We start from the raw sequence: 23,419 nt of genomic DNA, 5'->3' as shown, positions 1-23,419 counted from the left end.
TTTCCCAAACCAATCATTGACAAGGGAAATGAAATTATCACAATAAGCTTACATTAATCAAAGTCTATTCAAGTCATGTTGGGGAGGTGTGAAATCAAATCAAAGTTCTGTCAGCAAGGACTGGAGTAGCAGGTCAACAACATCTATTACATATTTGCACCAGTAATTTATATTAAAGGAGTTGGTTACTGAATCTGAAAGAAAAAGCAAAATTTTATTTTATTTTTTTAATGGAAACATAATTGATCGTATGTATCTGTGGGGCACAGCATTGAACAGCAATACATGTTTGCAATATGTGATGCTCAAGTCAGGATAATTAGCATATTCAGCATTACACAGTAACCATTTTTTGTAGCTCTTTACCAATTTCTTGCTAACCAACCCCCTCCCTGCCCCCAACCTCTGGTAGCCTCAGTTCTGTTCTCTCCTTTTGAAGTTAAACATATTATTGTGGTTATTGTATCCTTATTTCTTTCCTTTTTTATTTGTTTACTTTTTTAGTTCCTACTTGTGAGTGAGGACATGTAGTATTTCTCTTTCTGTGACTGGCTTATTTCACTTAACATAATTTTCCCTGAGATCATCCATGTTGCTGTGAATGCAGAATTTCATTATTTTTTATGGTATTATTATGGTTGATTCCATAGCTATTCCAGGCTATTGTAAATAGAGCTGTGATAAACATGGGTGTGCAGGTGTCCCTTCAACACGATAATTTCCATTCCTTTGGGTATATATCCAGCAGTGGGATTGCTGGATCACATGGCAGTTCTATCTGTAGTTGTCTGAGAAACCTCCATACTGTTTTCCATAATGGCTGCACTAATTTACAGTCCCTTGCCCCTCATCCTTGCCAGCATTGCTTGTTCTCCAACTTTTTGATAATAGCCAGTCCAACTGGGGTGAGATGGTATCTCAATGTAGTTTTGATTTGCTTTCCCTGATGCTCAGTGATGTTGAACATTTTTTCATGTGTCTGTTGGCCATTTGTATATTTTCCTTTAAGAAATGCCTGTTTAGCTCCTTTCCCATTTTGTAATCATGTTACTTGCTTTTTTACTGTTAAGTTGTTTGAGTTCCTTGTACATTCTGGGTATTAATCCCTTGTTAGATACATAGTTTGCAAATATTTCTTCCCACTCTGTAGGTTGCCTTTTCACTCTTAATTGTTCCCTTTGCTGTGCAGAAGCTTTTTAGTTTGATATAATCCCATTTATTTATTTTTTCTTTTGTTTCCTGTGCTTTTGGGGTCTTCTTCATAATGTCTCTGCCCAGTCCTACTTCCTGAAGTGCTTTCCCTGTTTTCTTTTAGGAGTTTTATAGTTTCAGGTCTTACATATGTCTTTAATCCATTTTGAGTTAATTTTGGTATATGGCAAGAAGTATGGGTTTAGTTTCATTCTTCTACATATGGATGTCCAGTTTTCCCAGCACCATTTATTGAAGAGGTTGTCTTTTCCCCATGGTATGTTCTTGGTGCTTTTGTCCAAAGATCGTTGACTGTTAAATACGTGGGTTGATTTCAGGGTTCTTTATTTAGTTCCATTTGTCCAAGTGTCTGTTTTATGCCAGTACCATGCTGTTTTGGTTACTATTGCTTTGTAGTATAATTTGAAGTCAGGGAGTATTATGCCTCTGGCTTTATTATTATTATTATTATTTTACTCAGGATTGCTTTGGCTAATTGGGGTCTTTTGTTTTTCCATATGAATGTTAGGATTTTTTTTCTATTTCTGTGAAGAATGTCATTGCTATTTTGATGGGGATTGTATTGAACCTGTAGATCACTTTGAGTAGTATGGACATTTTCACAATGTTAATTCTTCTAATCCAATAGCACAAAATGTTTCTCTATCTTTTTTTTCCTCTTTAATTTCTCTCAGCAGTAATTTATAGTTCTTGTTGTAGAGATCTTTCATCTCCTTGATTAAATTTATTCCTAGGTTGTTTTTTTGTTTTGTTTTGGTTTTTTTTTGGTGACTATTGTAAATGTGCTTGCTTTCTCAACTTCTCTAAAAAGCAAAACATTTACTGACAACAGGTAACCTGTAAAAAAGGACATTTAAGCAACACCCTTAACCAGACATTTCTTGAGATTTTTGCTGGGAAAGGGTCTTTGCAAAGCATCATTTTGCCTAAACTTACCAATAGCTGATGACACTAATGCAAACAATCATACAACCTTTACTTGTGGAAGGACATTGTGATGTAAAATACCTTTAATTCAGAATTTTGTTCTCTTTGGTATTTTTCAATTATATTAGTCTGTTTCTGTTGCTTATAACAAAGTACCTGGAACTGGGTAATTTGTAAGAGAAGGCAATTTATTGTTTACAGTTTCAGAGGCTGGGAAGTCCAAAGTCCAGGGAACACAGCTGGTGAAGGCCTTGGTGGTGGCAACAGTGATCCAGGGGTCTCACATGACAGAATGACAGAGTAAAGAAAGAAATAGCTCCTCGTGTTCTCTCTTTTTAAAGGCCTCAGAACCAAGCCCTAGACCACCATTTTTAATCCATTCATCAGGCATGGTCCTATAATCTAATCACCTCTTCAAGGCCCCACCCTGCAATTACCATAATAGTATTTCCCACCCTCTTAACAGTCATGGGGGGGGATCAAGCTTCTAATATTTAAAACATGGGGGACACAATTCATATCATCAATGTAGCATAGAGATCATGATTTACGGCTCATTGTCTGCTTTTCAGGCCAAATAAACTTTGTCCCAGGCCATTGCATGTTCTCCAGGCTCATCACATCCATTAAGAGTAGTTTACTCCTACACCCCTCATCTCCCCTTTCTCTATGCAGATGGGTATATAAGCTCTGTACTACAATGGAACATTGGGACATTCTTCTCTTGTGATTCCACTGTGTTTTGTCCCCTTCCAGCATGTTAAATAATAAATTTGTTATGCCTTTGCATCATATTGATCTAAATTTGTCAGTGATATTTATTAATGAAACTTCAGGGGTAAAGAGGAAGTTTTCCTTTGGACCCTACATACCCAGAAACAAAGAATCCTTTTTTGTGACTATTTTCTCTGTTCTTTTATCTCCCCAACTGTAAATATCATTGAACTACTTCATTGCTCACTGGAAAAGGAATTATTTTCCAGTGGAATTGGACTAACCACAATGGAGATTCTTTCCAGGAAGAACAGCTGTTATTGGACTTTATTGACTGTCATAGTGAATTACAAAGGCTGCTAACCACTAATTTTTCCCTTTGCTGCTTGGTCTTACCCTGTAAGATAGGCTTGTCACAAAAAGCAAGGTCCTTGCTGAGGTATCAACAACATTTTTCTCAAGATAGTATCACCAGCAGCACTATACTAAACACACAAAACTTGATGAAGAAGCCCTTCTGGTAACTTGCATTGTTACCCTTAAGGCAAGAAAGTGCCTCTGCCCTTATGTTACCACTTTTGCAGTTTTAGAAACTTTTGCTCCATATGTATGACTATAAGATCACATACAAGCCTAGATCCCAGATTATAGTGTACTGGCTCCATTAAAATGCTTGAGTTTAGAAAACCTTCAGATTGATAGAAGTGAACAACAAATTGCATAAATACTAATACGTGTTGGTGTTTGGTTTGGGCTGTTGGCTGGGTCCTTCTCTCATGTGGTCTCTCATCATTAAGATGTCTAGTCTGGGCTTCTTTATGTGGTGGTAGTGCACAAGGTAAATAGAGCAGAAGCTGCAAGGCCACTGGAGGCTGAGAAACTCTGAAGCCACAGCCCATCACTTGCACAGCATTCTGTTGGTGAAAGCGAGTCACAGGGCCAGCCAGATTGAAGGGGTGGCAGTGGGGGAAGGAAATTACTTCAGAGCCACATTGGAAAGGGCCTGGGAGGGAGAAGTTATTGTGACCACCTTTGCAAACGATCTTCCCCAAATTCCGCCTTCCTCTGGTGGGACGGATGAGTAAGGGCGCAGAGAGAGGCCGGCAGTGCAAGGGGAATGGGGCCCTCTCCACATGGAAGGAAACAGGAGTGAGGGAGAAGTGTTCATTCTTCCTACTCACCCCACAAAACGGTAACACTTTAAAACAGAGAATTCTTTTAAACCAATAAAACCCCACTCCTTCCATGACATTCCAAGACCAGAAGGAAAATACAAAACAACCTTGCCTGTGCTTAGCAATTACAGACACTTGCAGAAAGTAACATTAACTCTAATAACAGTATTCTCTGCTTATACTATACCTTCTAATCTTTAAAGACATATTCAATAGATGGTCCCCAATTGACAATAGTTCATCTTAAGAATTTTTCGACTTTATGACAGTGTGAAAGCACTAGGTATTCAGTAGAAATTGTACTCCAAGCATCCATTACAGCCATTCTGTTTTTCACTTACAGTGCAGTGTTCAATACATCACATGAGATAGCCAACACGTATAAAATAGGCTTTGTGTTAGATGAATTTGCCCACCGTGGCTAATGTAAGTGTTCTGAGCATGTTCAAGGTAGGCTAGGCTAAGCTTCGATGTTCAGCAAGGTAGATGTATTAAATGCATTTTTGATTTAGGATGCATTTACCAGGAGTAACCCATCGTAAGTTGAAGAGCATCTATATATTGGGTAGTGATTCTAGATTTTTAGATTATATATATTTTTTGTTAATCCCTGGCTTAATTAACTCAAGGAAGTTCAAACATATTTTTCTCTTGGTGTAGAAAGAAAGTCAAAGACCCTGCTGGGCAGTGAGCTGAATTTTTCATATTACAAAGTTTATTGTTAGATACTGGCATAACTAAGGAAAGTCACAAACTCAGTTTTTCTCTTTAGGGCTTCACAAAAGGGATTCTTCTCTATTTTTAGACGGTTTAAATAATGGCATCACACCAAGGGTGGGAGGAAATTTCTAACCATGATTCACAAGCCACAGGCCGATCAGCTTCTTGCTAATAAGCCAGGCTGCTAACCCGTCACAGCCCCACAGATTTGGGTTCTGGTGAGCAAAAGTTTACATGACGCCTGCGTCAGAGGCAGCAGCTAATGAGAAAGGGGACCGAGGCCGGTGAAGGAGGCAGCTCCAGTGAGCGGCAGCCCGTGAGCTGCACGGCGGCTCCGAACGCTTCCGCGGCAGCCGGGAAAGTCCCACAGTCCCTGAGCAAAGCCGGGCCCAGGAGCTGAAACGAGTCGGTCTGGAATGGCTGGGCCTCGGTTTTACACAGTCTTCGGAGCCAAGGCTTGGCTGTCGTGTGATCTGGTCACAGCCGGGAAAGGGACTAGTGTCGCCTCTCTCGATATGTCTTCACCTTCTAGCTCTGAATCAAGGCAAACTGCAAGGTGGAAAAACAGAGCTCCAAGAGAGGAGAAGGAGAAGCCGGCTTCGGCACACCCTTCTGCCCTCCGTCTGCCGGCTGTCCCTGCACCACGCTCAGCTCGGCCAGCAGGAGCCCAAAGAGGAAAAGATGCCCACAGGGAGCTTCGGGTATTTTGGGAACTGTTTATATGCAGGAATGTTCCAGAAAAACTATCTCCACCTACAGTTTCTCTCCCTTTTCACTTACAGTAACGGTGGGCAATAGATCTCTCTCTTTCTCTCCTTCCCTCCTTCATTCCCTCCTTCCTTCCTTCTCTCTCTTTTTGTTTCTTTTTAAATTTCTCATTACTATTCACTGTGAAACTTGTTAAGAACAACCACGATTGAATGTGACAGGCATCCCCACAGCTCAGAGACTAAAAGGAAAACTCTTTTTCTCTGCTATTCACCACTTCACTTCTGACACCAAACGTGTGGGGTTTTCCCTCACGTTAAGCAATTTTCCAACTCTTGAAACACGAGCTGGGTGTCCTACCACTCAATTATAACACTATCGACCCGGAACTAGGGCAGACCCCACAGGTTAAGCGCTCAATCCCACAAGACTACCCGCTACTTCAGACACCAGGTGAAAGTCCCAAGTTGTGATCTGTATTTACGACCGACTGGCTATAAATTGGGGTTTCCCATGACCCCTTTCTCAGGTCTGATAATTTGCAAGATCAGCTCACAGAACTCAGGTAAAACACTTTATTTACTATTACTGATTTACTACAAAGAGCATTTTAAAGGATACACAGAAACAGCTAGATGAAGAGGTGCACGGAGCAAGGTATGGGGAAGGGTGGTGGGCTTCTTTGTCCCCTCTGGTGCACCAATCTCCCAGCACTTCCTTGTGTTCACCAGCCCAAAAGCTCTCTAAACCTCATTGTTTAGGGGTTTTATGGAGTTTCCATGATGTAGGCATGATTGATTAAATCATTGGCTTTTGGTGATTGAACTCAATCTCTAGCCCCTCTTCCCTCCCTGGAGATGGGGTTTGGGGGAGGGGAGCTGAAAGTTCCAATCCTTTAAGCACAGGATTGTTTCTTCTGGCAACCAGCCCCCTCTTGAAGTTACCTAGGGGCTTTCAGCCACCAGTCATCTCTAACATACAAAAAGCCACTCAACACTCCTGAGATTCCAAGGTTCTTAGAATGTCTAGTATCAGGAACTACAGACCAAGACCAAATACAATAAAAGATACTCCTATCACCCTATTGCCCACGAAGTTGTAAGGGTTTTAGAAGCTCTGTGCCAGGGACCAGGGCCAGAGACCAAATATATATTTCTTACTATGTTACAGGGACATTCACAAAAGCCATTTTAACCATGAAAGATGTTGGACGTGTGACTCAGAATATCTTCTTAACAGTGTAAAGAATTCTGAATTTTGCATGTCTTTTATTCTGTGTATGCTGATGTGCATGTGTAAGCGTGCACACCTGCACGTATAAACTTTTTAAAAAAGATTTCTGAGTCTTGAAATATCATAGCAAGACTGGGTCCTCAGAAATATCAGCATTTTGATATATTAGTATTGCATTGCATTTTTTTACTGAAGACACCTGATATTCATTCTGCTTAGTAAACAGCAGCAGCATAGTGAAAAACTTGCTTTTTATTTACAATGTGGCTTTCAGTCAATGACAGATTTTAATAACTACTTTTGACTATTGGATACTGTCCTTCTGGGCTGAAATTTATGTACACATCTGTATCTAAATAATGCCACAAAGACAATTAGCCCCAGTATAAGAAGCTGAGGGAAGGCTGAGACTTCATTTGTCATGGAGGGGACTCCCAACTGGCTAGATCATTCTTGTACATGAACACATGCTCAGAGGAGCTGAAAATTGGCCAGGCTGGTAAATGGTTGAGTAGCAGCGTGATGAAGTGTGGTTTTATGGGTTTTTGTATTCACTCTATAGAGTTTTCTAGTAATATTTTAGAAAGGTATGATACAAATTCATCTAAATCCTTATCTTCCTACATTAGGCAAAGTATACTATACTCTTGAGTGTCTATCATGAGCATCTCTAATCTCTGCCCCCCTCTGTGGTCAGCAGAGGCACCCACCCTAACTTTTCTTTAATAATAATAGTAATAGTAATAATATATACATCATCACTCTCAGGTAGGTTCTATTCTTATCCTCCTTTAATGCATGAGGAACTTGAGGCAAAGAGAGGTCAACTAACTTGCCCAAAGCAAATACTGGTGGGTGGGAAAGCCAGGAGTTCAAGCCATTGTTCTGCCTCCAGCACCCAAACTCTTACCCACAACACCATACTGCACTTGTACCTTGATTTCAAGTCAAGTTGGGGAGGGACTACTATTTAAGTTAGCATTTGAGTTAACATATTTGAAATGTAAGTATATTGAAATTTTCATGTTGAGAGATAGATTAAAATGTTTATTGAATAGGAACAAATTCTACCATAATTATCTTAAATATGCCACTTCCTTGCTTCAGAATCTCCAGTGGCTCTTTATTGCCCCAAGTGATTAATTGAACTAGTCAATTAAAATGAGGAATCATAGAAAATCGTTACACACACCGTAATATTTGATGTTTGGCGTGAAACATGGGCAGCCACATGTGCTTGGGGCCAGGGCCCAGCTTCAGCAGGGGTTCTCTGGCAGAGTTCAGAGGTGGCTCCTTATCTAGCCATGCTCAGACTGCACTGTCTCATGATCTGAAGTTTCAGTTTCTTTCAAGTGGAATAAAACCTTAAAGATGCCTGCGAAGCAATCTAAGCCCTGAATCCTTCTAGACTTTTATATTTTTTCTCTACTTTTCTGAAGTAACTTTCTCACCCACAGCTAATTCCATGTTAGTTATTTTAGGTACTCAGTTTTATCAGTTCTCTCCAGAGCATTCTACTTAATTGTCATAGAATCTATTCCCCCATCATTTCACCCCATACTCATATTTCATCAGATTATATAGCATTTAATTAAATTATGTAATTCCAGTTACAAATACAGAAGCCTCAAACAGGCTTAGGAGCAAAAGTAGCTGATTGTTGGTAACCCTGACCTCAAATGATGGGATCAGAAATGCCAGGAGCTGTGGAGACAGTCTGACTGGTCTCCCAAGCTCAGGCACGGGAGACATCAGTGAACAAGTTCTACAGAGGGAATAAGAAGCTCTGATTATCTAAGCAGCTGATTGACTAGACATTTATTAGGACAGCTTCTGCTGTCCAGATTCCTCAGTCTGGCATTCATAGGTCTCATTTATGACTCAAACTTGCCTTCCCAGTCCTCATCTTTTACTATTCCTCTGCGTACGTCTTATGGATCTTTGATGAAAACCTTATTTACTCCTTCCCTTCCAGAAGTATCCGCAGTGGGATACTTCTAAATTAAATAATCTTCTAAATTAAATAACTAACCTAAATATGTCAGTGATCTTTATTAATGAGCCTTCAGGGTTGAAGAGGAAGTTTTCCCTTGACTCCCACATTTATGGCATTGTGAGCAGGACATCAAAGCTGCCATTCTGTACTGGAAGCTGCAGCCAGAGGAGAGGAGAGCCTGGCAAGCCGGCAGAAATATTAAGACTTTCTTACCAGTCAGACTTCTGCTCTCTCTTTCGTCCAGTCAAATGGACAGTACAGATCACTCTCTTTTAAACTGATAGGAGAAAAGGATTTGTCTGACTAGTCTTAGGTATAGCTATTCTGGTATATACTCTGTTTTTCCTTTGTCTCTTTCTGTGTCATTTGTCTTAAAGAGAACTATATAGAACTATATACCCTCTTGTCTTATTTATGTCCTGAAGCTTGACTTATGACCAAGTGGGAGTTCTTTCTCTCTTGGTCTCTACCATTTGGGAAACATGGTTTTCAGGTCATGTTTGGTGCTTGGTTTAAATTACCTGGGAACCCCAGACAGTCCAGCACAGCCTCAGCGTTTGCGCCACCCATCTGCAGCACTTGGTACGCTCTTTCCATCTGGGGCCCCAGAACTGGGCATCTCTGGCCATTCATACTCTCCGTCAGTCGATTCCCAGCTGCTGGGATTCTGTGCTCTATGGGACCAAAAGGCTGAAGGTGCTGTCAGGATGGAGCTTGTGAGACTGGATGAAATTTAGTCATGAAACTGTAACCACGGAACAATCATAGCTGTAGAAGTTAGAAACCTGGTCTTGGGCCATTACTCGGGGGCTTGTACCTCCCCCAACTTCTCTCTCATAAACTCTGGTATATAAGCTTTGTACTCCCATTGGAAATTGGGACATTACTCTCTTATGATTTCTCCTTGCTTTGCCCCCTCCCAGCACATTAAATAATAAAATTTGTTATGTGTTTTCTTCATATTAATCTAAAATTGTCAGTGATTTTTATTAATAGAAACTTCATGGGTGAAGAGAGAAAGACAGTTCTTGGGTGAAGATCTCCTGACGAATTGTTCAACAGGTAGGCCAGTTCTGCATATTGAATTCGCATAAGAATACACACAGTGACATTTGTAACTTCAAGGGGAGCTTAAAGTATAGAACTGTCCACTTGGGGATTGTGCACTCTCTCCTTTCTGTGTAGTAAGCAACGAGATCTTAATTTTAAAATTCTATTTTGTATTTTTATAACATTGCTAAACTGCACTACTCTTTGTATTCTGAAGCTCTCAGTGCTTGCTTGCTTCTGCTCATTTGCCTATGCTATCTTTCCACCTGGAATGTCCTTTTCACTAGCGTGTTTTCTAGCTGAAGACCTACCCATCCGTTAGATCTCTCCAGAGAGAACTACCGACCAATGAGGCAGTGTACACAACATACCTGCATACATACCACCTCCCAAAGGATCCAGAGAACTTGAAAAATTAAAAATCAATATAAAACAGGGCAAATGAAAGAAAAAAAGTTGCTGGGGAATGCATGTGTTTGAGTATTAGGGTTATCTCTTAACTCAGCAGAGTACTTAATTTGCCTCTTAGTTTTTCTTAACTTAAAAGGCAGAAAGATTACATAATTTTTTATCTGATAAAAAGGTAAGTTTGTATACCTTCAGAGTAATTCATTCCTGATAAAAGATTCAAGCCATGTCTAACTATATGTTATCACCTTTAGTAAATGGACTTAGAAGAGAGGCCTCCACAGACAGGACTTTGACTGTTTTGCTGAGATCAATTCATAGGACCCTTGTTAGGAATCCCTGGAAGTCTTTTTTGGGTTACAGCCAGGTTCTTACACATCACCTACCATCCTCTGAGAACTTTCTGATGCATTACCTTATGCCAGCACTGTCAGGCATTTCAGAGACAGTGGGGCAAAATGGAAAGTGAATTCACATCAAGTAGGTTTGATTCTCTGCTTCGCCATTTAATAGATGACTGATTTTGTCAAGATATTTCACTTCATTGATTTTCATTTCCTCATCTATCAAATGGGCACAATAATTAGAAAAAATATAAAAGAAATGTAGCTATCACAGCATGTCTTCATCTGTTTTCTGTTGCTTGTAATAGAATACCTAAAACTGGGTAATTTATAAAGAAACAAAATTTATTTCTTACATTTCTGGAGGCTGGAAAGTCCAAGCTGGAGGGGGCACATCTGCTGAGGGCCTGTTTGCTGGTGGTGACTCTCTGCAGAGTCCCAAGGTGGCACAGGACAGCACGGGGTGAAGGGGCTGAGCGTGCTAGCTCAGGTTTGTCCCCCTCTTCTTAAAAAGCCATGAATCCACTCCCATGATCACCCATTAATCCATTTACCTATTAATCCATTAATCTACAAACAGATTAATCCATTCATGAAGGAAGAGCCCTCATCACCCAATCACCTCTCAAAAGTCCTCCCTTTCAATACTGCCACACTGAGGATTAAGTGTCAATATGAGTTTTGGGGAGAATGAACATTCAAACTATAGCACAGTGCCTAACACATATTAGGTGGCAATAAATGGTATTATTATTACTGGTTTTCTGAAAAACAAACAAACAAAAAATCCCAAAGAAACAACAGCCAAAGAAACAAACCAGAAAACCCTAAAACAGCAATGGCAAAATCTCTTTCTCCTCCCTGGCTTATTTTCCTCTCATTTAAAAACGCACAGGTCTCCTTAGTCCTGGAGAAACCTTTGCCTGATTGTGATATACCTTCAGTCTACCATTTTATTCACTACCTGCCTTTTAATGCTATTTCTTTACCACTTGTCATCTCATTAATACTTCAAAATTTGGCTTTCCTGAAACTTCATCTTTTTTCTAACAAGTTCAAGATCCCAGTAATTTCCTTAGTGTCCTTTGTGCAGCATTTGGCAATTGAGACCGTAAGATTTCCCCCTTCCTTGACTCCACGTTACTTTCTCGTCCTCCTACTCCTGTTTTTCTTCTCTTTTCTTCAGCCAATTTCTCTTCCCTCAACTCTGTCTGAACAGTGGTTATTGCCCAGGAACTAGTTCTCAGACTTCTGCTTTTCCTCTTCACTCTCGCTGAGTAATTTTATCAACAAATATCTTTATGTAGATGTCTCCCAAATCTTTCTTTTTATACCAGATGTTTCCCCAGATTGCAGCTGCAAAACTGCTTAACTTCCATTTGCACATTTAATAGGCATCTCAGACTCTGAGATGCACTGAAGCACACATAATCTTCCCCAAATATAATTTCTTTGTGCAAGTTTCATAAATTTTTTTGTCCCTTTACCAATTCCTCCTTTTCCTCCCTCAAGTTTCACACTTTTAAGTCATCTTTGTTTTCTCCTTATCACCCCACATCAAATCAGACATGAAGACCTGTTAATTCTTCCTTTTTCATATAACTCAATATGCATCGATTCCTTTTCATTCCCTCTACAGCCACCAGTACCATCACTCATCATTACATCTTGGATAATAATAATTTTCTCAACTCCAGTTTTCTCCCATCTCAAACAATTCTACAAACTTCTACCAAATTATTATTCTTAAATAACTGCTCTCATCAAACACCTCATAAACATACATAACTTCATAAATTTTACAGGAGAATAGACAACTTACCTTAGCTTGGTATTCCAGGGTTAGAGTTTCTAAAGTTGGATTTAATCTAAGCTTTTAGACTTATCTATAACTAATTCTTAACATTAATATTTATTTTAAAAAAATAGCCTACTCATAATTCCTGAAACCCCTTGTTGTTTTCAGACTCCAATATCTACTCTATACCTTCTCCTACCCCTTAAAAAAACAGTTTCCTGATTTCTTTCCTCAATATCATCCATTTGTTTCTTAAGGTTTTGTGTCCAATACCAGGAGCACAGCATGTGACCCAAGCTTGGCCAATAAATGCACCAAATCTCCTGGCCACAATAATTGTTTCAGGGATGTGTATATGACCCGTGTTTGTTCAATCAGAATGAATCCTAGGACTTGTGAAGATTCTGTGGAATGCCAGAGACTGAGCCTGTCTAATGTGCCCCAGTGAGAAACCACAAAGGTGCTGAAAGTGCTGGTGGACTGGCTAAGCCCAGGGCAGGGCAAGGAGGCTGCCCTGGCCAAGATTGAGAAACTAAAGGAAAGTGGTTGGAATATGGGCAAATATGTGGGCCAGCACTTTACCCTCAAAATCAGATGAGCCGGTTGTACCTCAGCCACCACCATTGCAGCAAGCACAAAAACCAGCTGCTTCACCAGAGAGACCAGTGAGGATGGAGGGGGCATTGCTGGGAACCATATATCCTTTTACCCCAAACCCCTGTCCCATCTGCCAGAGGCAGAAGAAATCTGAGACTGAGCACATTAAAGGGATGGAGCAGACACCTAAATGGACTGTTGAACTTATTATGAGGGCCAGCTTTGTCGATGTGCAACCAGATGTGCCCTGGGCTTGCTTCCATATTCTACTGTTGCTATCTTGAAATTCTTACTTTTTGAACAAGGGCCCCTGCATTTTCATTTTGCACTGAGCCCTGCAGATTATGTAGCTGGTTCTTTTTATTGCAATGTACTAAGTTTACTGAGAGACTAAACTGAAATTCAGGGTTTTTCCCCTACTATATAGAGGATGGAGTCATGAAAAAATTGAGATGATTTATGGAGATACACAGAAATATTTTCTCAGTCCAGTCTGAGTCTAGAGGGAACAATTTTACCTTGTCACAAATGCATGAAAGTGTTCTTGTCTGTTAGCAGCTCATCTGACACTTCAATCTCAAGGCTCTTGACCTACTCTTGTTCTTGGCCTTCATTCCTGCTACAGAACAGCAGCACTTCTGCATGTTTACTCCCTGGCCCTCATTATGAGATCCCAGAATTTACACTGAATCTCTGCCACAACCTTCTTACACACATGCATCTCTGAACCCCCTGCATGTAGAGAACTTGCTCTTCTACCGGGACCTCTGATTATCCAGCTCACTCTTGACTACATGACATGTCAACACCCGCATGGCCTCTGTGGGAAGCTGCCTTCAGTCCTCAGCAGACTGCAAGGATCAATACTCCTGGTCAAGTAAATCAAGAAAGAGATCAAGCCTGACTTGTTTTGCTGGCTCATTTTTTGTTTTTTACATAATTTCTTACTAGTTCCTGGAAGACTGGAAGCATCTTGAGAAGAGAGGCCATAGTTTATTCATTTTTTTCATTCCTGACACCTGGCATTGTGGCCAGTCTAGAGCAGAAGCTCAAAAGTGCTCATGGAATTGAACTGAACAACCTTCTCCCTAGCCCTCAATCCTACCTTCTCCCCTTGCCTAAAGGCATCATCAGATAACCTCCCCTCTAATGTCAGAGAGGAAATCAGTCATGGGACAATATACACACACCTTCACTCTCCTCTCACCCTCTGGGAGTGCAGGTTTCCCAAAGCTCCCTCCTTGGCTTTCTGTTCATTCTGTCTCATTCCACCTCTTCCCCCATCATGTCTCTTCTCTGTTCATTGCAACACAGTTGTGACAAGTATCATTTCTGTGGGGCTTCCAAGACCGTCCAAAATGTGGCTTTGTGCTCCTTATCCTGCTTCATTTCTTGATGCTCTTTATTCTGGTCAGGCAGCTTCCCATAAATCCTCAACTCTCCCACATACCCCTTGCTGGGAAAATTGAACAATTTGGTCGGGCTCCCCTCACCTTGGAGCTGGTTCAGGGTCGTTCGGTAAACATTGTATGTGTGTGGGTGGAATAAGTGTGCCTGCACTGCGGCGCCACTCTGCCTGATGTTTTACTGCCTTGGGCGCCCACCCTGCGTGACCATGTTTTTCCAGACCTGCAGCTTCCAAGGATCATGTGGCCAGTTGCCTAGCATATAGACCTGTGTGAAGGGGTATGGTGACCCAGCCTGGCATGTGAAGGGTTTGTGACCCAGTCTGTGAAAGGGCTTGAGGGGTCTGGGAGCTCCAGACCCAGCCCTAGCTCAGCCATTGACCCAGTCAGTTCAGGATTACTGGCAGGTAAAAGAGCTGCGACACCTAGCATGGTCGCCTAACTTTATAACGGGGGTCATGAACAGGATTAAGAGCTAGACAATTGGCACTGAGAGCAGGATTTGCAACATCAGCCTTAGCCTCGAAGTAGGGCTTTGTAGTAGCCAGACACCCCTGTGCCCAGGGGACCTTTCTTTCTTCCAACTCCATCCTGCACACCCCATCCTTTATGGCAACAGCACAATGCCAATCTTGATGGAGAAAGATTTAGAGGACAGCAAACATCTCCTTTTAAAATTTCACTATGCCTTCTCAGTCCTAATTTTTCAAGCATTTAGGAGAAAAAAAGAAAATTCCAATATACTTTTTATCCTATGTCCTCTGCATCCTTCCCTCAATTCCTGCTCTCCTCCCCTGAAAAACACACACACACACACACACACACACACACAGTTGTGTGGGGGACGAAGCCCTAGGGAAAATGGATTACTTGAAACTGAGGGAATTCAGGACCCACAAACTTCTCATCTTTCCCCAGCTCTGATTCAATTGCTGTTGGGCTATTCTTACATGTATAAGAAAGAGTAGGGAACAGAGTAAAAGGCAAGTCAGTGCTAGAAGCTTAAAGAAAGCAACTGAAGAAGTAGAATTATTAAGAAGTGCTGGGAAAATGACTCATAATCCCATAGACTTACACTGTCATTCGTAGTGTCTAGCAGGGAAGGAACTGTCAAATCTTTAGAGCTTGGAGAAAATAATTTTGCCAGCTTTGCTAAAATTGCTATGATTTGTAACACTGCAGTTAGAGTTGAGGCAACAATTTTCCTTCTAAATTCCCATAAATGTAGGGAAGCAGATTTTGGTTTGTAAAAAGCGTAAAAATTTCTGGCTAAGCCAGGGAGACAAGAGGAGTGTATCTGACCCAGTTTATTATAGGACCAGTCTACTTATTCTGACAAATTTGAAATGGCACATGAGGCAACGATCTCTCTACAGAGAGTATCGGGTCATCTGTAGTAGTTTATGTGTCGACTTGTCTAGGCCAGGTACCCAGATATTCGGTCAATTATTTTAGATGTTCTGTATTGTAAAAAAAAAGTATTTTTCAGATGAAATTAACATTTAAATCGGCAGACTTTGAATGTTGCAGATTACCCTCAACAATATGCATGTGTCTCATCCAATCAGTTAAAGGTTTTAATTGAAAAAGACTGACTTCCCTCAAAGAAGAAGGCATTCTGTGAGCAGACTGCCTTTGGACTTGAACTGCAGGACTAACTCTTTCTTGGGTGTCCAGCCTGATGGCTTACCCTGAAGATTTTGAACTTGCCAGCCTCCATAATCATATGTGAGCCAATTCCTTAAAATTTCTCTTTCTCTCTAGATATAGATATAGATATAGATAGATGTAGATAGATCGTGATCAAAATTTGTATATCTATCTATTAATTGATCTGTCTATCATCTGTCTACATCCTGTTGGTTCTGATTCTCTGGAGAACCCTGACAAATACACCATCTTGTGTAAGCCTGGAAACGTCCCTGAAGAGTGAATTCATAACACGTCAACACTGACACTACTCCCATTCTACCTTTAGAGGCAGACCGTTCTAATACCTTTATCTCCCTTGGAGAAAAATAATAGACATTATTTGTAGACAAGGAGAAAAGACAAATAAAGCCAAACACAAAATTCCTTTTGACAGATATTAATTTTGTAGCACAATATGTAATTTCTTTGTATGAATTAATTTTAATACACTCAAAAAAATTTTAAAAAGAGAAAAGGTGGAGGTAGAGGAGGAGGAAGGGAAAGGGAAGGAGTAGTAGAAGGAGAATAAAGACAAATGATATTAAAATGAACAATAAGTCTTTTAAAAAAATATAAAACAGAAAATGGCATCTGTCCAGGATGAATCAATAAGTTGGCTAAGCCCTTTTCGTGTAAAACAATATTCAGTTGTAAGAAAAGCAACCACAAAGGGTTTTCTTTTCTCTCTTACTGTCTCTCTTTTTCTGAATTTATGATTCGTACACAGCCTATTTCAAAGTCTCATTTAAACTTTCTATAGTGAATCATCCCCATCGCATAGTTTCTTAGTAATGGTAGTGAATCACTCTTTTAAAATGTTTTAAGTACTTAATGTTCCTTAGCATTGGACATTTAATGAATTCGCTAACTATTTATGAATGCTGCTAAGTATCATAAGATAAACATCTTCCATAGAATTTAGTGAGTATTTAAATGAGATTTTAAAAAAGATATCGATTTTTGACATTCCTGGATATATATTAAGAGTTGACAAGATCAGGAAGCAGAATAGCATAGTATTGAAAGCTTTAAACTTGAAGTCAAAAGACCTAAGTCCTAGTCCCAGCTGTAACTGCTTGGGTCATTTTAGGCAAAGCTATTTGATACCTCTGAAACTCAGTCATAGCCTTATCTATAATATCCAAAAGTTATTATGATGAGCACGAGGGAGATTATTTTATGTGAGTGATTGCTACAGAGAGGGCTATATCTGCATTGGTGCATTTTAAGGAAGTGTGTGTGGAATCAATAATGTTATATGTCTTGAAAATGCATGGTGGGAGGACGTAAGAGGGTGAAGAGGGCATTGCAAGGATCTTGCCTGGGAGCCCTGGACTGAGAAGGATCAGGTGACCCCTCTGGGCAGATGAGAAGGCCTAGAATTGGCCAAAGGGGTTTTCCCTCTATCCTAGGCTTGTGGGAGGGGTGGGGAAGTATAGCCATAGAATGCGACTGAACAGAATGAGAACTCACTACGAGGCCTTGGGGGAGGGGGGGTGTTCTCTCTAATGGCAGAAGGCAAAAGTGATCCCTGCAGAACCTGAATGTCCAGGAAGCTTGCTTCCAAAGGAGTCTCAGCTCTTTCAGGAAGATTGCCTTGGAATGGATGGTTCTTGCTATCAACAAACGCATGTGTGGATAAAAATACATATCTCTCTGAATTGTTAGAAGGATAATACACATAAAAATCTTAGCACAGTGTGTGGTATGTAGCAAGCCTTCACTAAATGAAGCTGTTACCCTTATAATTATTAAATGGGTGTAGGAGGTAAGGGAAATTAAAGCCCATGGAAAAGGACTCTCAGTGAATTATTTCTGAATTACTCTAGAAAGGATTTTAAAATATGTGGTTTTCTCTGGATGAGCAGAACATAATCATAAACTGATATGGCTCAGAAGATTCATCCGAGTTATCTGAATTATGACAAGAGGTGGGGCAGGGAAGTCTGAAGATATGAGCCTTCTAGAGCTGCCCTGGGTGGAGGCTGACTGTTCCCCACAGAGCCAAGCTCACCCAGGTGAGAGGCCTAGGTATGTCATGTGCACACATGTAAATATGTCAAAGCATTTAATCAACATATACATATTCATTGTTTTAAGTAGAAATACTAGAAAGGGGAACTAATAAGTCCCTGTAAAGTCCAGGCACTGAGTGCACTTACCTCTTTTTGAAGCCAACAAGCCCTCTGAAATCTCAATAGTTTAAAATTTAATAGTGGCCAAAAATTAATGATCTGAGTTAGTTAAATTTTTGCTTGCTGATAGCTGTTAACTTCTTGCCCAGTATCCCTTGTTCCTGTAATATGACTTGTTGATGTAAGGTTTTCCATTAAGCTGGGAGAGATGACCCAAAGATCACTAGGAGAATTTATGAGTTTGTTTTGCAGAAAGAATGAAGGCTCTCAAAGAAATTTGACCACTAGGTGACCCGGCCCCAGCTGCCACTGGCGCCAAGGAGCCTGGTTGCCTAAGATCTTATCTGGAGTCAGAGAAAACACAGACTTTCCCTTAACTTCCCCCCAATTCCCCCTCTTTTCTCTTAGCCCTATAAAACTCCTTGACTTCTCTCTGTTGCTCTGGTAAGATGGATCTAAGAAATTTTGCTCTCCGGTCTTCTCGCTTTGGCCAATTCAAACAGACCTTTCTCTATCTCCAAGCATGGTGTTTCAGCGTTTGGCTTTAGCTGCACATCGGGTACACAAACCTGGAATTTGGGGTTCCGGCAACATTTCCGCTTATTTAATATTTGTCACAATCTTATAAGGTCTGTATTCTTACTCCCATTTTACATATGAAAAGACACAGGTGCAGAGACCTTAAGTGACTTTTCCTAGGTGGGACTGAAACTGGGATTGAAACCTACCTAGTGCAATTGGTCCTCCAAATCCCTGCATTTTCCTTCGCATCATGTAATTTTGATTGTGTAAGCTCCTTTCTGTGCCTTTCCTTCCTTGACAGCATTTTTCCTAAGCATTCCTCTATTTGAAAGCAATTTTTATTCTATATGGTGCTTTGCAGTAACACTTCTCTTGTGAACATTGACCTAAATTTTTGAAGTGGTTTCCTCCTGCGTGCTGTTTACTGTTTCTTAGTAGCCTGCTGTTTCTCACAGTGCTGGTGAATATCAGTGATGGCAAACAATTAAGCAATCTGCATTTTCTATGGCTGCAAACCACTTGTATCACCAAACAGAAGAAATAAAGGGGAATCAAGTATACAGTTACGATACAAGTGTCAAATGCCAAAACATATCAAGATTTCATGTTTTACTGGATGGTAGATATTTTTTCTAAAATGTGTGCTCTTCCTTCACTGTTTTATTTACAGATGGATCATACCTCATATACCCACTAATGTTAAGCATGTTTCCTGTTCGCTAAAGTGGACTAAATATTTTCTTCATTTAAAACAATGTATCTAAACTTAATATGATTTTAAAATTTTTACTGCAGTGCTGATTATTTCTCTAACTCTGTGTACTATAAAAATGCGACTAAGCAGAAAAATAACTTCTTGTTAAATTGGCAAGAGTTATATTCTTTTTAAAAATGAAGAAAGTTAAATTTATATCTTCATATTATTTTTTTTCATTAATTCTTATTTCAACATTACAAAAATTAGTTGGAAAGAAAGTGTCCTTTAAGCATTCTGTCACTTCACATATACTCATTTTTAATTAGAAATATTTCCAGTGAACTAAAATTAGGTCATGCCAAACTTTCCAAAATATTACACTTAAAATTTTGGTTGACTTTTGACATCGCCATAACATCTACATAGAAAATGAAGAATAATTCTTATCAATAATTTCAGTAGTTTTTATTCAGAAAAAACCCCCCACATTTACCGTAGTTCCCAGTGCCCTCTAAATGTTCATAAAATAATTACTTTTTGAGAGAAATGTTCGAGGAATGTATGAGTTGTTTTCCAGGCAATCACCCACTTCTTTCTCTGATGATTAGGAGTTTTAGCATTTCACAAGTAAAAACATCACTTTTTCTTATTGATACAAAACCTGGATTTTGAACATTCAGGCTCAAAACAGCAGAGTATTGTTGGTAAAGAGTGAGATGCTAGAAACCATTCTGCTACCTTTCATTTCAGCAACTTCCCACCACTTCTGCTCACTGATGTATGTGCTATAGGTGTCCGCCTTCACAACTTTCCACTTGCGTGGAATTCCATCTGTTTAATCAAACTGAAACAAAAGGTAGTGTCAAGGTCCTGGCACCTTAAAAGATTTCCTTCCTGATATATTATCTTGTTAACCCATTGCATCATTCAGAAGAATAAATACCTCAGCTCAGCACACAGGAAATGTAACAAAAAAAGGAAATAAAAAATATTTAGATAGATACATGTGTATATCACACACACATAAACACATACTTGTGCGTATCACACAGACATACACATACACCACATATATGATCTGTGTACTGAAAAGTCAATACTTTATTAAATATACATAATGACATTTGCTTAGTGTATTTAAAATTATAAACCGTCCTAATTAAGATTTGGATTTTTTATCGTTATTCAAAGGAAGTAATAAGTTATGATATAATCCCCAATTTGTGGTAGAATTTTGTAGTAGAAAAAATATATAACAAGGTTCCAAGTTCACTCACAGCACATGTACATGTGTAAAAAAAACATAGCTTCTTTGTTTCTCTACCAGTGATTTCATTCTCCTCGTGAGCCTCCATCTTTCTGGAATGGAGGAGACATTTAGACACATCAACAAATAATCGATGATTTAAACGGTATCCTTTTGGCTTAAATTTCAATCTGTTTAAATATGGTACAATACCATCAATCAGAACTGGTTTAAATGATTTCTTTGGGTCATTCAATCTTTCAGTAGATGCTCAGACTTTCAGAACTCTTCTCTACCTTTCAGGTAGCCTGTGTGAGGGGCTTTACTGTGCTCTTGTGGCATTGTGATGGGGAGTCAGGGCTTTCCTGGCCACACACTGCCTGGCGTCCTCTGAGATCCATCTGGCTATCTTGCTTCTGCCCTAGGTGAAGCAAGGTCTGCAGCTGTTCCTGAGGTCTGAAGCTGGCCTGACTGGTCTGCGTTCTCTCAGCCTGGCCTGATCTCGTGGCTTCTCTCTGGTGGCTTGGTCCCTGAAGGTTGGTTGCAACCTGGCTTCAGAGTCACTTTGCTCTTGCCTGGGAATTTCTGCCAAGTTGCATAGCCACACCATCAGCTTTCTTCTGTAGCCCTCATCCTGCCAGCAGGAACTTCTGAATACTCTGTGTTGTCTGAGTGCCAAGCGCAGTTCCAGAGATCTGGCTCAGACTCTCTGCCTAACTGCTGAGTAGCCAACATGCACTGCAAGCCAGTCTTCTCCCATTGTCACGTGTGGGAGCGGGGCTGCTCAGCTTATCTAGCAGGTCTTTCCCCTCTAGAACTTCAGCCCAAGGGAGAAGGCCAGGACTCTATTTGCCCTCTTCCTCCACTCATACCCGTTCATCAGTGGAACTTCTTTCAATGTTCCTTCAGCCTTCTAATTAATCCTCCTTCCCTTACACCAAGCCTCATGATCAAGTCACCAGATGAGGCTCTTTCTATGTTAATAGGTGTTTAGAAAAATTGTTTTGTTTTTTTATGAAACCAAGTTCTATTGCCTCAACCCTCCCCCACCCGCCATCTTACTTTGATTTGGTTTTCAGAAGATGAACATGAATTTTTTCTTTACTGTCCTTCACAAAAAGTTCCAATCCACTCCCCAACACCTATCCCCTGCCCCAGTACCAAACAGGAAAGTGTAATAATACTTTTCCAGAAGATTTTATCCCCATTCCATGTGTGAAAGGGTCACTCTCAAGGGTCTCTTAGGCTAATAAACCAATAAAGTTATCACATTTTATTCTGCAAGTTAGCAAACCTTAAAGATAGAAGCTCTCTATTTATGGCATCTACTCATTCCAGCATTTATGTGACAGCAGTGAGAAAAAGCTTTTGAAAATTTGACATCTGATGGAATTGTTGTTTTTCACCTTATTTTATAGGACTATTTTCCTCTTTCATTTTCTGTTTGGGTATCCTAAAATAGCTTAACGACCTCAATTAAATACCACCCACACTACTTTTCCATAAATTTCTTTTGATCAAGAAGACTTCAAAACAATTTAACATTCCACACTACATTTGGGAGATAATCTTTGACTTTGACATTGGAATAAGATTTTGAATTAATTCTTATGACCTCATATGAAGCTTCAGGTAAGTCCCTACGACTCTGCACATAATTTCTTTGGGGAAAAAAACCCAAAAAACAACCCAAACCGTCAAAACAAAACTGTTCATTGATTTCCTATACAACCTTTGAACTCAGGAATTTTTTTTTTTTTTTTAGACCGGTAAGGGGATCGCAACCCTCGGCACAGTGTTGTCTGCACCACGCTCAGCCAGTGGGTGCACCAGCCATCCCTATACAGGATCCCAACCCATGGCCTTGGCACTAAGAGTGCCGCACTCTTCCAAGTGAGCCACGGGGCTGGCCCAGGAATTTTTTTGAGTTCCATGAACTCCCTGGAATTACATGCAACATTTTACATCGAGTTTTTATTGGAGAAAAATCCATAGCTTTCATAAGCTTATCAAAATGGGGATTTTGATTCTTGAGCAAACTTGTTTACTTTCATGGCTCATGCCTAACAATATTGAGTGACCAATTATTTGAGAGAAATAGAAAGAATATAAATGGAAATTCCACTTTACAATGAAATAAGTAGGTAAAAAAATTCTTACCATGAATAAATTATTAACCTGTTAAAGGTAAATAACTAGGTGATTATATAAGCTCTTCTTCACAATAGATGTAAAATCAAACTCATTCTCATCTTCCCCAGCCCCCTGTTGCCAACTGGGCAGATTCCACACTCTTAGCACAACACGCAATGCCCTTTCCAACCTGAGCCTGCCCAGCCGCTTTAGATTTTAGCCTTTGTCCTCACTCTATATTTCAGCCAAACCCAGCTACTCATTTTCTTCTGAATCTCTCATGCATTTTCAGCCTCTCTATATTTGCACATGCTGCTCTCTCTGTTCAAAATCCCTGTCTGGCAAACTCCTGCCCATCCTCCAAGTCTCTTCCTCTTCTCTTTGCATAGTCAGTCACCTGTCATAGCACTCCGTACATCTTTCTGCTAAAATAAACACACTGGATTGCAATTGTTTATTTCCACGTCTTTATCCACTATTAACAGTGAATACCTTGATGGATGGGGCTACATCATGTCCATCCCATATCCTCAGAACCAAACACAGTACCTGGCATAGAGGAGAGACTCAATAAATGTTGGTTGAATTAATAAATTAAACAAAAGGATTTAAGAGAGTCAACTAAGGACTATGGCAAAGTAAAGTGAGAGGTAGCTCAGCCTTTGGACAAAGACACTTGGATTCACCATATTTTCATGAAACTACC

The sequence above is a fragment of the Cynocephalus volans genome, chromosome 9 (assembly GCF_027409185.1).
Source record: "Cynocephalus volans isolate mCynVol1 chromosome 9, mCynVol1.pri, whole genome shotgun sequence".
Classification (NCBI taxonomy): Eukaryota; Metazoa; Chordata; class Mammalia; order Dermoptera; family Cynocephalidae; genus Cynocephalus; species Cynocephalus volans.
This window is presented reverse-complemented; position numbering follows the sequence as displayed.